Source organism: Hyla sarda, chromosome 8, assembly GCF_029499605.1.
Source record: "Hyla sarda isolate aHylSar1 chromosome 8, aHylSar1.hap1, whole genome shotgun sequence".
Classification (NCBI taxonomy): domain Eukaryota; kingdom Metazoa; phylum Chordata; class Amphibia; order Anura; family Hylidae; genus Hyla; species Hyla sarda.
Genome location: NC_079196.1, coordinates 44,811,153 through 44,827,775, shown reverse-complemented (window position 1 = coordinate 44,827,775; position 16,623 = coordinate 44,811,153). Strand labels below are relative to the sequence as shown.

General features: G+C 38.3%; 1 protein-coding gene and 1 long non-coding RNA gene across 3 annotated transcripts in view; one reads left to right on the top strand and one right to left on the bottom strand.

Annotated features, from left to right (window-relative positions):
- The window catches only part of FIGN (fidgetin, microtubule severing factor), a 186,604-nt gene that overhangs the window by 58,657 nt on the left and 111,324 nt on the right, over nucleotides 1-16,623 (top strand). The gene's annotated exons all lie outside the window — the stretch shown is intronic.
- LOC130284064 (uncharacterized) lies at nucleotides 6,832-12,690 on the bottom strand. The gene is made up of 3 exons (XR_008846912.1): nucleotides 12,492-12,690; nucleotides 10,475-10,521; nucleotides 6,832-7,005 (listed from the first exon to the last, which is right to left on the bottom strand). It is a non-coding gene; the product is annotated as an uncharacterized LOC130284064 (long non-coding RNA).

The following is a 16,623-nucleotide window of genomic DNA, read 5'->3' as shown; positions in this document are numbered from 1 at the left end:
CCAACATGATCAACATTCAGACGCATACATCGTCTGCTTGGACAGTTTTTTGTTCTGACTGACAGCATCTGGCACAGGCAAATTTAAAAAATACATATTACACCCTTCCTGGAACGTAACCGTTTTCACTTATTAATTCCACCCCCCCCCCCTGCTTTATTTAAGGAATCATTTACATTTCAATAGAAATGTGAGGCCCAATAATTGTCAAAGAGAATAACGTAATCACATGTATATTGTAAAAGTATGAAAGTATACCGGGTGATAATACATTAGCAAATTGGAATTTTTGGTCCAAAAAAAAAGAATTCTACCTGATTGGGTAACGATTGTATAGCATTATCTATATTGTGCGGTACTAAATAAAATGTTAACTGTTTTGCTAAATATATGTTTTAAGTCAATGTATATTACAAATAAGCTATTATAGAGGGGTAATAGAAGTTTGGATGTCATTTTTAAATTATTGCAAATTGGCTTACATAATTGTTGAATTGTTTGCAACAGTAATTGTATTCTATGCATTTTTTTTATTTTGATTATCTGCATTTTTTTTTGTATAATAATAATTAAATCATAAATTATTATTATTACATTTCTAATTATGTGTATTATTTTATTTTAGTGATGGTTTAAAAAAAAAAAAAAAAAAATATATATATATATATATATATATATATATATATATTTATATATATATATATAGAATAAGGACTAAGAGAAACAAATAGAACCACACACTAGTGATAAAGCTATCATCATCTAATGAAAACACTGCCTCATTTCTGCATTCAGTCTCTTCTATACAGCAGTGTATTTTTTTAACCCACTCTTCCATGAACAGTTTGGATTTAGTCACTTGGGTATCCACCAGGCAGGTTATCTAGGCAGACAAGCTTGTCTGGCATTTATGTAAAAATAATAAGAGGGTTGGCTCTAGCCGTCAGCTTGTGGACTTTAAGACCTAGAAATTATTCTTTCTGTGAATGTCTCCAGTTCTCTCTGTTACCAGGAAATCATGTCCCGTATCAGCATTCTCATCATGTGATATTATTTCCAGCAAAAATAACATAGCATCATATCTGCAACAAAGCAGAGGGACGCGTCAACAGGAAAAGTTAGCCAATAAATGTTATAAAGTCTATTGATTTACTCAAACATATAATTTAAGTGTTAAATGCATTAGATATGAGTCCTCTGGTCAGTAGAAATATGTAGCAGTGTTGTCCAGCTGGTACAGACTGTCTGGAGGTAATAGATTACTGGGTTCTCTCTGCTGCCCCATGATTATCTGGGAGGATTATTGTGGAACCGTAATGCTGCAGGGAAGGTGAGACCTTACATAGAAGCCATTGAATCTGAAGGTTTTCTATCCATTTCTATGAATGCTGATCGTGCTTCAGAGATGGAAGGTTTATTTTGTATATGGGTTCTCAATCAAGTGTCCACCCTCTCTTTTCTCAACATATTGCGATACTGAGTGTAAAGAGGAACAGAGGGCGGCGGCTGAGGAGGGGCATTGCGTCTCCTTTAAATACTGAAATAGTTAAGTGAATACTTTAGATGATAATCTTATCTTCTGTTGATCATTATGGGTCAAGTAGTCACCTATCTACCTATCAACTCAAGGCCTTGTCTTTCACTTGAAGAAGGGAATTATCCACCCAAAATGCGTTGTGCTAAGATAAAATAAAGCCCATTAACATTCATCAATAAAATATTCAGAACTCCATCCTATGAGGTTCAGAGCTCAGTATCCAGAGATTTATTTTTGCTATAGAGGTGCATTGGGCCTCAACTATAACTCCATATGCTTTATTTCATACAGAGTTTTTTTTTCAGCATTTTTATATAATTCAGACTGAAAAAGAAAATGAACGCATCTTCTGTCATCTTCTGAAGAAGTTCTGCCCTATAATCCTTGTATTTACGGTTCTGTATAGCAGTGCATAATGCTCTGCTGTGTCCATGAGCCCTTATCCTGTAGGTAGAGGATTAGTGGAAAAACTTTTTGAAGTCTTTTTGAATACTCTGAGTTCTGACAGTATATGCTAGCAGTGTGTCATACACCATCAAAGGGGATTTTACCATCACTGTTTAGTCAGGCTAAGTGGCAAATTTGCAGAATTGGCTTCTATGCCATAAATGTTGTCCACCATCTGTAGTTTGTGGGGTTATACATTGTTGTTTTTTTTTTTTTTTTTTACCTTTTTAAAGGAGAGTAATTGTCTCAAAGCGTATCCAGTACTTAAAAAAACTGTGATCCGCACTACATTCTAAGCAATATATTTTGAATATAATTTTCTGTAACCCTTCCAGAAGCTTAAATTAAGGGGAAAAAACCCTAATTTTATTATATTTGTAATTTATTTCTCTGATAAATATCCTGCGTGTACTTGGTAGAGGGTTTGAGCCTACAATTCCCTAGTGTAAAAGCCAAGGTTTATCAGTAATGCATTTAATCTGGACTTGTGTGCAATCCAGGAGCATCCATAGATCTACTCCAATAATTACCATACCCCAAGTGGCACTGAAAGAGACATTTGCCTAAAAACCTGATGTCTTCATTACACAGTTTACATTTTAATTAGAAACCTGAATATTACCGGTTCACTCGGACAATTATACTTAAAAGGATTTCTTTGGGATTCTATAAATTCTAAAGTGAAGACAGACATCTGTTTTGCATAGTGGAAAAGGACATGTGGGAGCAGCTTACAAAAAGCAAGAGCTCAAGGGGAAGGATAAGAAGCCCAATTTCTAGTTACAATATATATTTTATTACAAAACCCACACTGTGCAGTCCTACTCATAACCAACAGGTGGTGAAAAGAGGCATATTATACAATATATTTATTGCATATATCTGTGCACTAATAAAAGGCCAGAATTTCATTTAGCATATTTTGATATGTTGTATTTAGCTATTTATTTATATATATATATATATATATATATATATATATATATATATATATTTTTTTTTTTGGACTAACAATATGAGATTTAACAATAAGGAAGAAAATTATGGAGAGAGAAACTGAATATATATTTATAAACACAGTGATACTTTTAGTCACAATATTTATCATTCTCCGATTGAAGTAGAAAGTATGCATTAAGTGATATCTGGATGTGCCTGGGCCCAAAGCGAGAGAAGAGCAGCTGTGCGGAAATCAAATATCATACATTATGTAGCCTATTGATAAATGCCGGTCTATAGCTTGCCTTTGGAGTGCAGCCTACGGACTCTTGTAAAATATTCTCTATCCTGTTTATAGGCTGGAGGGAATTTTATTTCCCCGGGGCTTGCTTTAGCTTTGGTTTACTACTGTTTATAGCAAAAGCAGCTTTGCTATTAAAAGTATTTTAGGGAACTGCAAATAAGGCAATTCCCTGATAAATTATACTTGGAAAGTATAAAGGGTACCATGATATTGGAAAATGGACCATTTCAACCAAAAAGACCATTTATTCGATGAAAATGAACAAAGACAATGTCAAAGCATCCTCATCTGAAATGAAGTCACTTGTGTTTTAAAATCTTCTCCTAAAATAACAAATGTTTTTTTTTTTTTTTTGCTTTTTTTTCTGTAAATAATGTTCTCAGAATGTTCCCACAATTTTCACAGAATGTTACTAGATAGACCATTCATCCTTCACCCGGTGTCATAGATCATGTATGGCCTGATTGAAAGAACGTAACAGCCAACATGAGTTAAAATGGATCTTGCTGTGTGTGAAATGGTGATTCGCCAGACAGTTGCTCATTTAGCAATCGTTCCATCATGAACCTACTTCATATGTGCATGGTCCCTATAAGGCCATCAATATGCACTTATCAGAGATGCAGAGCGTCAGACCCCACAGGTCATATTTTGAGGGCCTAGGGACAGGTCATCAGTATCGCAGTCCGCAGTCCCAGAAGACACTTTTAAGTTCTGATTCCAGTGTTCAGTAGGTACCGAATGTTAATCTACCAGATAAGTTTGTAGCTGGGCACTTTAAGGAATTGGACTGATGGGTGAGATCAGCATGTTTCCCTTTCTGTTCAGAAGCCAAGGAAATAGTTTCTACTGAGTTGTATTGGAGACATACATTGTCATATCTGAGATTCTCATAAGAAGGTGTTTGCAGATTAAGCAAGTTAATGCTAATCAGATAGTTGTCCAGGGAGCAGAAAAGGTTCTAGCTTAGCTATCTGAGAACAACGTGCCAGACCCTTCCCTCCTTCGACATCATCTTTTTCATGATATCAGATATCACATATTTCTGTTTAGGCCAAGTCCTTTTCACATTTTTCCATAGTTATAGCCTACTTACTAGGCTATAAACATGATAAAATATGAAAAAGACTTGGGCTAAACATAAATCTTAGATATCTGTGGTTACTCTGCTTGGGAACTTTGGCGGACCAGTTGACTAATGTCTGTGGAGACTAGGGATCGACCAATATTGACTTTTTTAGGGCCGATACCTATAATCTGTGAACTTTGAGGCCCTGTAGAAGCTGCTGCAGATCAATGATTTAAAGTGGGTGCTTTAAATCAATGAACTGCAGCGGCTTTTGCGGGGCCAGAGACCGCCGCCGCCACCCACTTCTCTCCCCCTGCCTGTCCTGGGGTCCTCCTGAGTCCAACCACCACCGCTGCTTCCCTCCCTGCCTATCCTCTGGCCAGAGACCACCACCCGCTTCTCTCCCCCCTGCCAGTCCTGAGTCCAACCACCGCCGCTGCCCCATCCCCGGTTTTATAATTACCTGTTCCCGGGGTCCGCACTACTTCTGGCACCAGCGGCGTCCTGAGCTGTAAATGTGCGCACTGACGGTGACGTTGCGTTGAGGACGTCACTCGTCATTGCTCAGCGCACAGCAATAGCTCAGGATGCCGCAGGAGCCAGAAGTAGCACGGACCCCGGGAACAGGTAATTATAAAACCGGGGATGGGGGAGGCAATGGGGCAGCGGCGGTCTCTGGCCAGGGGGGGGGGGGGGGGCAGGGCGTTATCTGAATTATCGGCAAGGTAATTGCAGATAACGTCCAAAATCGTGAATTTCGGACGATAATATCGGCCAAACCTAGTGGAGATCTTTCTACTCTTCCCCCAAAAGTTGATGTCAAGGGTAAGCAGGGTCTGACATGTAGTTCTCAGATGGGTAAACTACAGCCAGAGTATTCTTTCTGTGGTTTACTGCTTCTTTCTCTGCTGGGAACATATGGATGTTTGGCCAAACCGAACTTTGAAGTGTATGGAAGGATTGGGAGCTATTGAAAGTGTATGGCCACCTTTCTCCTCCATCAGACTCAGCTCAATCATGGTTATGGTTTAGTTTTCTTGCGGTCTTACTAAGAATAACAACAATTTATTCATTTACAGCAGTGAGATGTAGTCAGTAGAGACAGGTCTGTATTAAGGGATTCACAGTAAGTTAAAGCCTGTATATGATGCTTTTATTTAGTCATAATTAGAATCAAGTAGCCTATTTGGCATTGCCGTTCTCTGCCTGCAGGGGAAGTCTGGCACCCAACAAATTTGCTGCCAGGGGTTTCGCAGAGTCTAAGGCTGATCCATATATATGTAGGTCACAGATTGTTAAAAGTTTAAAAATAAATACGCAAGTAACAAAATATTGAGTTCTACAACATGATTCTTACAAAAACTATCCATCTTGAGCAACCATAAAACTAGCCGTGATCTCTGTCTGGCAGAGGAAGGCAATGCCAATGAAGCTGTTGGATTCTGATTAGATAAAGTGTCATGTATAAAGTGTCATGTATACAGTGTCATGTATAAAGCATCATGTATAGGCTTTAATTGATGTGAATAATCGACTTAATAAAGATTTGTAGCCGACCTGCCTCTACTGACTACATCGCACTGTTGCAAATGATAAAAATGTGGTTATTTTAGTTCAGCATCAATAAACTTTCCATGTTTGCATTTCCCTGCCTTCTATCTCATTTATTCCCCCATTAATGTGGACGGATTAGAGATTTATTTTGCACATTGATGTTACTATTTGACCATGACTAAAAGGACTTGGAGTTGCTCAGTATGTACCTGTCAGCGTGGCTGGGCTGTAACTACTCCCAGTAGAGATGGCTCAGTGGCAGCAGAGGTGCCAGTCAGTGACCACTCCTGAGTCAGCAGCATGTCGACTGCTTGAACTGCGCGACAGTCACTCATTCAGCCTCTGCCTCCCGAGGGGCAACTGTCCTCCACTTCACTGTGACCCATCTGTCTACTGTGCTCAAGATCTTGAAATGCACCACATTGGTGTGCAAATTCAAATCCCAATTCCTACAAGCAGAACTCAGATTCAAGATAATGAGTTGGAGATACAAAGGGTCAATGCACTTTTGATCTACTGTGTGAACCTATAACATAGACTCGTTTGTGCATTAATTTCCATAGTTTTGTATATTTTTTTTCAATATCTTACTGTGAACATTATAAAATAGCTTGGGTCTATAAGGATGACCTTACAAAAGCAAAATGTAACCAAAGGTATATTTTGTAAGTATAGACATCCAGTGTCTACCTACCAGTTGTTGAGAATGCATATATCGACTATATGCACTTTAATGTTTTTTTTTTATATGACATTGTTTACATTATTTTTTTGTTAATTTTCTATATATTGTTTGTTTACATAAATTTTATGTTACTTTTTAAACAACATTTTTAGACTACAATGCTATAGTCAGTATCGTAGACCAGAACTACAGTTAAAGGAGGTACCTGGTGTGAGAATTTTTTTTAAGGAAAAGAGAGTGAAAAGATCTAAAAAAAAAAAAGCTCTAAATTAGTTTTTTACTTTCGAATGCTGGAGTTTTTTTTCGTTCATCAGGTCATCACTGATTTCCACTTTCTACTTCTAGACACACAGGAAGTGCCAGCTTGGCCAATCCCTGGACAAAATGGTGACCCGCCCCTTCCAGTGATTGGCTGATCGGGCATTTTCAGCCATTTATTTTGTATCAAGATGGGATCAAGAAGCAGAAACCTATAGGGACCCAGTGAGTTGGGTAATGTCTATTTCTTTATTTTTATTTTTAATTCTTTATTTAATACATATATAATACAACATTATACACACTAATTATGATGCATTGCAGTTCTATTCTCCTATTTAAGGAATAGAGAGTAAATCATTCCTACATTTACTGAAAAAATAAAGACACGATAACCAGTAAAGCATAAAAGTATATATGAAAAAAGGAAAGTAACCTATATATTGCCTCTTTTTTAAAACTTTGATCACTCTGAACAACAGACCAGGCTTATTTTATTTATTTATTTATTCATTAATTAATTATAATGTTTTGTTTTGTTTTGTACTGTGGTACATGCACTGCATTCTGGGGGATAGTTTTTTCCCACTATAGTTCCAAATACAGACTGTGCAAGCCACTAGGCCAAGCCATGAATCAGTTGAAAATGTGAGCTCCAAAGTATTTTTTGGGAAAATGGCTTAAGTTGACATCTGATTTAGGCTGTGGGGAGACACATCTCTATGCAGGGTGCCACATTTGCCGAGGCAACCGTCCGAAACCCAGTGAGTGTAGGGTCCTGTTCTAATTAATGGGACCTCCTGGGTGCAAGACTGTTGCCTTAATAGCTGTGACACCTAGAATGCAGTTGCATCTCTCATGCCAATGTCAGTTCAGGCAGTAAAGTATGTCCAGAGAACCACTTTAAAGGGGTACTCCCTTGGAAACCTTTTTTTTTAAATCAACTGGTGCCAGAAAGTTAAACAGATTTGTAAATGATGTCTATTAAATCTTTCTAGTCCTTTTTAGGGTCTGTATACTACAGAGGAAATTATTTTATTTTTGGAACACAGTGCTCTCTGCTGACATCATGACCACAGTGCTCTCTGCTGACATCTCTGTCCATTTTAGGAACTGTCCAGAGCAGCATATGTTTGCTATGGGGATTTTCTCCTACTCTGGACAGTTCTTAAAATGGACAGAGGTGTCAGCAGAGAGCACTGTGGTCATGATGTCAGCAGAGAGCTTTGTGTTCCAAAAAGAAAATAATTTCCTTTGTAGTATTCAGCAGCTAATTAGTACTGGAAGGATTAAGATTTTTTTAATAGAAGTAATTTACAAATCTGTTTAACTTTCTGGCACCAGTTGATTTAACTAAAGCATTCTCTGCCAATCAATGAATGCTGGAAGTTGTAGTTTTGCAACAGCTGGAGGCACCCTGGTTGGGAAACACTAATGCACACACTTCTTTTAACTAAGGGCTTGCTACACTTTATATAATCTAGTCAATTGCTTCTGTGCTAACCAGCCTATTCACTGCAGTTTGGGATATTTGTCTAAATGTGTTTTCATTATAGTTAAATTTACCAACAACTTTTGTAAGATCCTAAATATAATGTGAAGTAGCACGTGTCATGATGAACCCTAACAAAACTTCAATGTTTTTAGTAGCATTAACTGACTTCATATTGTCCCTGTGAAAATGCATTTTTTTTTTATTATTATAATTTTTTTGCAATAGTTGTGAATGTTCCATATTTAAAATAGTGCAGAATGTACAGCCCAGGTTTCTGTTTGGTTATTAATTTACAGTTCCTGATCAATATTGGCTTAATGATTACACATTGGCTGTCACTGTGTGTATTTGCTGTGATTGCAGAGATATCCTTCATGGAAACTGGTGATAAACTGAAGCCAAAGATGTTTCTCATTCCTAATCATAAAACCCGTATTCTTAAAGGGGTACTGCGGAGGTTAAAAAAAAAAAAAAAAAATTCTAATAAACTCGTGCCAAAAAGTTATACATATTTGTAAATGACATCTATTTAAAAATCTTAATCCTTCCAGTACTTATCAGCTGCTGTATGCTCCACAGAAAGTTGTGTAGTTCTTTCCAGTCTGATCACAGTGCTCTCTGCTTACACCTCTGTCCGTGTCAGTAACTGTAGGAAGGAGCAAATCCCCATAGCAAACCTCTGCTGCTCTGGACAGTTCCTAAGTGTCAGCAGAGAGCACTGTGGCCAGACTGGAAAGAACTGCACAACTTCCTCTGGAGCATACAGCAGCTGATAAATACTGAAAGGATTAAGATTTTTAAATAAAATTGATTTACAAATATATATAGTTTTCTGGCACCAGTTGATTAGCACACATTTTTTTTCCTCTAGAGTGCCCCTTTAAAGGAAAACTGTCAGCTTTCTCCCCCAGCGGTACTGGCTGGTAGTGCGGGGGATGCTGAGCAGTTTGATGCTTACCGTGCCTGGATCCGCAGTGCCGTAATCTTCTATTTTCGGTATATGCTAATGAGGTACTAACTGGCACCGGCCGGGCTAACTGGCACTCTGACGTCAGTGCCGTCTGCCGCAGCGCCACCCAGCTCATCAATATTCTTCCCTCCCTCCGCCTCTCCCTCTTCTCCCTGCTCTGTAATGAAGAAAGAGGGGAGGAATATTGATGAACTGGGCGGCGCTGTGGTAGGCGTCACTGATGTCACAGTGCCAGTTGGCCTGGCCGGTGCCAGTTAGCATCTAATAAGCATATACTGAAAATAAAAGACTACGGCCGAACGGAGGATCCGGGCACGGTAAGCATCAAACTGATCATCGTCCCCCGCACTACCAGCCAGTACCGCTGGTTAGTGCAAGGGGAGAAAGCTGACAGTTTTCCTTTAAGTCACCAGAAATTCCGGTTATAATGTGTATTTCAAGCACCAAATTTATCAATTTGACCGAGATAAAACCTGGGGTTATTTTCTCATAGTTAAAGCTTGTTTAGCCAATGGCTATCATTCCTGATCACCCCATATACATGAATGTATGCCAACTGTTCACATGTTGGAAAGAAAGGGATAAGCTGCTGCCCAACAGCTTTGGCAGCGGCTTATCTCCATGATAGAAAAAGAGTCAGTCAGTTGTAATTCAACATGCCCAATCCTTTTCTCCCCACACTTCCATATGTAGTAGAGATTTGGAACATAATAATAATATTATTAATAATAATGATTTTATTTATATAGCGCCAACAGATTCCGCAGCACTTAACAATATTGAATCTCACCATATCTATTAGATAGTTGGCAAATCGCGTTGAAATCAAGTTGTCCAGTTAACATGCGTCTATGGTTTATGGCCGGTTTTATGTGAAATAAGCCTTACTGTACATAATTTACTGTAGTTATAAAGATGGCCCTGATAATAAGCCAAAGGTACAAAGAGGGTCAAGACTTTGACATAACATGGCCACTTCTGACAAAGTCGTTGAGTCGGGCTTGGATAGCCAGGAGATATCATACTACAAGCCACTTTTGGGAGTTAATAAAGGTCACAAGCCGTGTGTGACAGCTGACAGAAATAGGACAGGGATGAAGATTAACAAAAGCAGGAATATTCCCAGCTGCTGCTATATCTGCATGGGGGAATGCCTCTGTGGACATATACATTTACTATACGTAACATAACTATACGTGTTGTCAAATAAACCTACATCGATGGTTCCGGATAGGTCCTGGATTGCCAAATATTTTGGATTACCTAAGGGATGTAGAAAATGATAAACCTGTATGTAAAAGTAAAGAACACTGAGGAAGAAAATTCTAAGTTAAGATACAAACAAAAATATTTGCACAGTTCTTTTCTGGCTATAGGCTATAAACATGCGCTAGATTAAAAGAGGTTGGGCTGAAGAAATAGTTGGATACAGTAAAACCTATTGAGAAGTCTATCCCACATCTAGATCAGACATTTTTGATTTTCGGTTTTTCTATATCAGGGTTGTCAAACTGTGGCCCCCCAGATGTTGCAAAACTTCAACTCCCAGCATGCCCGGACAGCCGTTGGCTGTCCGGACATGCCGGGAGTTGAAGTTTTGCAACATCTGGAGAGCCACAGTTTGAGGTCACTGTTCTACTAGTTTAAAGGGGTTCTCCACCCCTTGACATCTGAACCCCAATCCAAAGGATAGGGGATAAGATGTCTGATCGTGGGGGTCCCACTGCCTGGAACACCAGCGATCACCCTGCAGCAACCGGCGTTTGTTTAGAAAGGCGTCAGAGGCTCCTGAAGTCACGGCCATGCCCCCTCGAGATGTCACACCACACCCCCTCAATGCAAGTCTATGGGAGGGGGCGTAGCAGGCGTGAGAAGGAGGGCATGATGTCACGAGCCTCCAGTACCGCTTCACTAGTCATCCGGCACGGAACAAAGTTAACTCCGTGCACTGGATGACTGTGGTGCCGCAGCAGAGATCACCGAGGGTCCCAGCAGCAGGACCCCCGCGATGAGATATCTTATCCCCTATCCTTAGGGGCGGAGTACTCCTTTAAGCGTCACCCATTCAAAATCCTTTTTTTACTCCGTTTGGTGGTCTACAAGAGGTAACATTATGTAAACATGTGTATGTACTGTTTCATATATATATATATATATATATATATATATATATATATATATATATACAGATATTGGTCTTTGTGTCTAGCTTTAGTCAAAATCTCACAATATTTTTATTAGAAGATGCTTATCCACACCACTGTTTTCCAGTGCTAGATACACTGGGAACCAGGTTATATTGGGTCTTTACATTGTCTATCTACACCTATGTGAGCCGCCATGTAATTGCACTGTAAAACTGGATGCAGTATGCTGTTTATCTGCATCAAAATGCTCTGCTGAAGGACCTGTAAAGAAGTGGTGTTTGTGCCTGAGCTGACCACTTGATTCGAAATTCAGCTTGTTTGCTGTGACAGCGAGCTAGAAAACACCGGCCGCGCTTATGGTACGTACCTGTGAATATATATATATATATATATATATATATATATATACTCTGCTATTGTCCGCGTTGTTAATGTGCAATTAACTCAGGCTGTACCATAACCTTGATAATCCTCATCTTCCTTCTCCAGACTGTACACTTTCCCCCCACCCCCTTTGTAATAACGTACGGTATAGCAAAACCCTTCAAGCAAAACAAAGCAATCGTTTCATTTTATCACCTCAGCGAAAAGTATCAGGTGGTCATCTGGCCCTCATCGGCAGCTAAAAATTATCCATATTGTGCTGCCTAAAATCCTCCATTTGCTCTCATCCAGCTTCTAGGAAGCCAGCATTAAAATCTGAAAGATATGATATGATGATTTTAATATGACAAGCGTCCTCTGTATTTTTTTTTATATATTTTTATTTTTATTTAATTTTTATTTTGACTGTTTTTTTAATTGTTGAATTTTTTTTTTTTTTTTTTTTTGTTTTCCTGCTCTCGATTCTTCTATTTATCTTGCATATTTGTTTATATGAGACTAATTACGAATCTCCTGTCAGCAATCGTTTACAGGGAAATTAGTAAAAATTATGGCCCCAGACTTGAGAGATTATATATGAGTATTAAATTGGGAGCTTGCCTTTATTTTATTTCTTCCTATTGATACTGCTGTAGGATATTATATTTATCCCAGCGTCAGGCATTTATCATTACACACAAACAGACAAAATGTAATTTGTACCTGTCTTAATGAAAAATGTTAAATATGCCCTTATCGCTCCAGCCTTTCAGCTACTGTTTATTTAGACTTGTCTCTACATCACCTCCTAATATATTGGAAGACAAAGGCACATCCTCTCGTAATTCCTCAGTGTTATCTTCTGGGAGAGATAGTCTTATGCTTGGGCAGTTGTAAACCTTTAATGGTTATGTTACTTGTTTTTATGGCCTGAAATATTAATTGGGAATAATACTTTAACTTTAAAGTTTTTTTTTGAGCCAATACAAATATAAAAAAGTAATTATGTGTGTAAATCGTTATCATGTGATGCCACCATAGAGCTCAAATATATGTATGTATTTTTTTGTTTTCATAATCTTGTCCAGCTCTGTATAGCACCTTTGTTTTGATGCTGCCAGAGCTTCCTGTAGATGGGATTACTATGTAAAAATAGAGTTCCTATAATTTCTCTCAGTTTCCCAGATATTTTGTTTGTTACAGCTGCCCACATGCCCCTTTAGATAATGTATGTTTTAACACATAGATCTGCTACCCAACACAGCTTTGTGGTTCTATTCAAAACCAGAGATGCTGCCCAGCATGTGAAACACAATTCCTCCTGAGACAGGGAGGGTAAGAAAGAACTAGGGAGTAATGAAAATGTATATTGTTTGTACTATGGGGTGATAATTATGTACTTCGAGTATGGGAAGTCTGGGAGTATGGGAGATAAATGTCAGCTGTGTGATCATGTGATTGCACATAAGACTGACTTACAATGACATTTTAGCAGATAGTAAATTAATAACTAAGTAACTAGATTCACCAGCAGTTAAAGGGGTACTCCGGTGGAAAACTTTTTTTTTTTTTTAAATCAACTGGTGCCAGAAAGTTAAACAGATTTGTAAATTACTTCTATTAAAAAATCTTAATCCTTCCAGGACTTATTAGCTGCTGAATACTACAGAGGAATTATTTTCTTTTTGAAAGATAGAGCTCACTGCTGACATCACAATCACAGTGCTCTCTGCTGACATTTCTGTCCATTTTAGGAACTGTCCAGAGCAGCATAGGTTTGCTATGGGGATTTTCTCTTACTCTGGACAGTTCTTAAAATGGACAGATATGTCAGCAGAGAGCACTGTGTTCCAAAAAGCAAAATAAGTACTGGAAGGATTAAGATTTTTTTAATAGAAGTAATTTACAAATCTGTTTAACTTTCTGGCACCAGTTGATTAAAAAAAAAAAAAAGGTTTTCCACCGGAGTACCCCTTTATACCACTTGTATACAACTTAAAAAATATTGGAGAACTCCTGTCAATCTATCCTATCTGTCTATCTAATATGTATATGTACTGTTACATGGTTACATAGTTTAAAAGGTTGAAACAGTCTATAAGGTTCTATTACTGTGTTAAACCAAAGGAAGGTCAAATCCTATAAGGAAGATACCAGTTGCCCCATATCAAAGGAAAACTTCCTTGCCGACTCCAATATGGCAATCAGAATAAATCCCTGGATCAACATTTTATCCCCATTAATCTAGTATACATAACATATAATATTATATTTTCTAGAAAAACATCCAGGCCCCCCAGACATCACGACATCATGTGGCAGAGAGTTCCATAGTCTCACTGCTCTTCCAGTAAAGAATAGAACAGTGTGTGATGATGGTGAAACTTCTTTCCTCTAGACTTTACATATAGCCTTAAACATCTAGTGTTACATTCCCACAAAAAGCACATTTTAAAAACACACAGTAAAACATTAAAAGTCACGGCAAAAATATTTTGTGCAAGTGCAAACTTGTGAAATGTTGGCAATCACAAGTAGATTGCAACCACAAAAATGTTCCTCAGCGTCTTCATGTACTGCACAGCATGAGAAACACAATCCCTCCAGAGACAGAGGTTAGCTGGAGGGCAGCTTCTTAAATTCAGACATCTGGGTCATCTGTGTCCACCAAAGGATCCACCTGTACTTCCCTGGGTCCTACTTGTTCCAGTTTGTTTGGTAAATAATATTTCTTCAGCCTTCTGAATATTGCACCTTTTCTGCACATAGTAGACATTATGAAATGGATCAGTGTTAAAGGCAATACTATCATTTTACAATGCCAAAAGTTTTGATCTGTCGAAATCTAGGAGACACCCTTCGATCACTAGACTGAGCTGGGAGAAACATACGGCTAAGCATTGTCCTTCCCATCTCTCCGCAGTAGAATAATTGTAAAGTAAGTCTATTTAGCGTTTATGCCCTATACCTCTGCAAGTTACGTAAACTGCACCACATCTGTCCAGGGGTTTTGTCTGGTATTGCAGCTTAGCACCATTGAGGTGGGTAAGGCTCTGCTGCAATACCTCTAAAAAACTGTCGACTGGTATGGAGCTATTACTTCTGGGCAATCCCTGGGCAGCTTGTAACCAGCTGAATATTTTGATAAAAACTAGTGCAAATTGTATTTTTCATTGTAACCAATCACATTCTGGTGCTGGCTTTGATAAGCCACAATGTAAAATAGAAAACGTAGCATAATTGGTTTCCCTGCACTAATCTCCCCAATTATTTAGCATGTGGCCTAAATTACCAATTGAGGTAAAAGTTGTGTTTGTCTATTTTACTATCACAGTCAGAAATGTTTTAGAGCCACATGAACTGCTATTAGATGCCAGCTCTTAATGGCAACTAATTTACTTATACAGTTCTGTCGGAGGGTGAGCTGTTTTTGGTCACCAAAAAGCCTTTTTAAGTTTGAAAGAAGAGTTTCTCAGGTGTGTGAAATATTCTTAAAAGTAAATGCATTCTATAATTTTATTATATAAACTTTCCGCAAAATATTATGGCAGTCACAGAAAGAGGGGTGCTGATCACCTAACCCAATGTTTCCCAACCTCTGTGCCTTTATTTGATGCAAAACTACAATTCCCAGCATTGAGCCACAACCAGACACTTCTGTCAGCAACTTACATGTCCAAAAGATTGGACACGTTAAAATCCAGCACACCCAATTCTTCTTGCTTGCCTACAGCTGCCCTTGTTGGACAAGCCTGGTCATTGTCTATCTTAAATGGTAGGCTGACCATCATGATACTGTAAGAATGCCATACACACATGAAAAGGCCTTTAGCTTACCAAACCATGCGTTCTTCTAAATTTTGTCTTAAAATTATATATACAAATAAAGCAGAATAACAGAGTTGGTGAGTGCCGCCAAAGTTATATTTTGTATTGCCTGCATCTATATAAACTTTTGTTATTGGCTTAGTACCACTAAAACTGGTGATATTAAAGTTCAGAATCAATTGCAAATGGAAATATATATTCCAAAATTGGGCACTGTCACTTGAAAATCATTTGAACATCTTAATTGTTTTGGTTGGTTGTGGTATTAGTGCTGAGACCCCAGCCTATCAGGATAACAAGTGGAGATAAAAACGCTGTACCCTACTTTAATCCATGGCTCTTATCGATTTTTATCTTGCTGCCCCATAAACTTATAATAGAGCAGTGAGATAAAGTAAAGTGTGTTGCCACCTGCTTATCTCCGTTGGTTATCCTGATCTAAGGGGTCTTCACACTGAAACTCCGACTGATCAAAGTTTTTGTCATGTCCCCATGACATGTCAAAAGTTTTTTCAAGTAACACCAATACTTTAAGTACCAGCCAAGTGAAGGGTGCCCGTGTTTAGATCTATGGAATATGTATATTGGATTTATCAAAACCTGTCCAGAGGAAAATTGCTGAGTTGCCCATAGCAACCAATCAGATCGCTTATTTAATTTTTCAATAGTCCTCTGAAAAATTAAAGAAGCAATCTGATTGGTCTCTATAGGCAACTCAGCAAATTTTCCTCTGGGCAGGTTTTGATAAATCTCCCCATTGTGTTTATGCCTTGAAAATGTACTATGTGGATGACCATAATAATCTTATTACTTTCTTATTTGCATTTCAAGTACATATAGCACATAGCATGAACCCTGTACGGTGATACACATGTTCAGCCATATGGTTCCTTTGTGAGTCACCATTTTTTCTGTAGAAGCCATACTAGAAGACAAGGCTTATGTAGTACTGCATGGGACTAAGTTTGATTCAGTATAAAATCTTGTAGTCGTCTATGGCAGGGGTCAAGTCCTGGGAAAAACAGTG